At 37.8% G+C, this 1818-nt stretch overlaps 1 protein-coding gene across 1 annotated transcript in view; it reads left to right on the top strand.

Annotated features, from left to right (window-relative positions):
• Positions 1 to 1818, top strand: part of LOC106870289 (uncharacterized) — a 304057-nt gene that overhangs the window by 293631 nt on the left and 8608 nt on the right. The window lies entirely within an intron of this gene.

The raw sequence follows: 1818 nt of genomic DNA, 5'->3' as shown, positions 1-1818 counted from the left end.
TGTGTGTGTGTGTGTGTGTTTTTCTGTATCCCTCACCATCGCTTGACAAACTAGCGGTTTGGCAAAATAGACCGATCGAATAAGTACTAGGCTTACAAAGAATAAGTCCTGGACCCGATTTGTTCGACTAAAGGCGGTGCTCCAGCATGGCTGCAGTCTAATGACTGAAATAAGTAAAACAATAAAAGAATAGTACACGGACATCAGTTTCTCAATTGCGAGGTATCTCACCTGTTTCCATCTTTAGATACAAAAACTTTTCCCTTCACGTCTCTGGTTGAGACTCTGGTACAACTTGTAGAGCTTAAATTGAAGGTTAAACAAGCTGAAGTAATGGGGGAGTATCATAGCCTTATATTGAGAGTATTTCTTTGAGGTTTGAAAATTTCACTTGGCTACCCTTATCAGACGGGTAGTAATAATAAGTATATTGGGCTTCGTATATTTATACCTCAGCATCAGTTTAATGGCATGCGCTACTCTCTCACTCAATAATAATAATAATCTTTTCTATTACAGGGACAAGGCCTGAAATTTGGTGGGAGGGGGCTAGTCGATTATATCAACATCAGTACTCAACTGGTACTTAATTTACCAACCCCGAAAGAATGAAGTGGACCTTGACAGAATTTGAACTCAGAACCTAAAGACGAACGAAATGCCGCTAAGCATTCTGCCCGTCGTTCTAACGATTCTGCCATCTCACCGACTTAACAACAACAACAACAACAACAACAACAACAACAACAACAACAGCAACAACAACAACAATAATAATAATAATAATTATAATAATAATAATAATAATAATAATAATAATAATAATAATGATAATATCCAGCAGTTCTTGAGATATCTTGTCCACGGACAAACAAACAAACAAACAAACACGACTGAAAACAATATCTCCACTAAGGCGGAGACAATAATAATAATAATAATAATAATAATAATAATAATATTGTAATGATCTCAGAGGGGTAAACGGTTAAGTTAAAACCGGCAGGAGTTTGAACTCAGAATGTAAGGAGCCGGTAGAAATATCGCGATGTCTTTTTCCGACGCTCTAAAGATTCTGCCAACCCATCACCCTGGAAGAAGAAGAAGAAGAAGAAGAAGAAGAAGAAGAAGAAGAAGAAGAAGAAGAATGAATGAATGAGGAGGAGGAGAGGAATACAGAAAAGAAATAGAAGAAGAATGAAGAATGAACGAGAGGATGGGTAGAGGAGGAGGAGGAGAAGAAGAAGAAGAAGAAGAAGAAGAAGAAGAAGAAGAAGAAGAAGAAGAAAAAAAAAGAAGAAGGGTAGATCTTCAACAACAACACCAACAACAACAGCAATCACGGTGTACATCTCGATAGAAAATCTGCCAACTCCATCTATTCTTATTTTTTCCTTAACATTTCTCCTTTCTGTATGTTTTTCATCTTGTTTCACTAACACTGCCATCCAACAACCCAAGAGCATACCATAAAATCTGGCGACTTTCCATTTAGATCTTACATTGCCATCTCACACATTTCACTGTACACGTTATCCCTAAGCTATATCTATGGATTCAAATTTTCTCCGTCTCGTCTGTAACCTCCACCTAACCCAAGCGGAGGACATCTATTGACAAGCTTTCCTTCTCTCTGCAGCCGTAGGTTATAATAGTTTACCACGTATTTTGCAACACTTGTTTGTGTTCCTTACTCCTGGACAGATTTCATCCTTCACTTTCGAGACGACCATCGTAACAGCAGTGGTAACAGTATATGTATTGTATATGTTGTTGTCCTTGTTGCTGCTGCTGTTGGTGTTGTTTTTATTGTGTGGT

The sequence above is a fragment of the Octopus bimaculoides genome, chromosome 1, assembly GCF_001194135.2.
Source record: "Octopus bimaculoides isolate UCB-OBI-ISO-001 chromosome 1, ASM119413v2, whole genome shotgun sequence".
NCBI lineage: Eukaryota > Metazoa > Mollusca > Cephalopoda > Octopoda > Octopodidae > Octopus > Octopus bimaculoides.
Note: the sequence above shows the minus strand (reverse complement) of the source record. Positions and strands in the feature narration are given on the sequence as shown.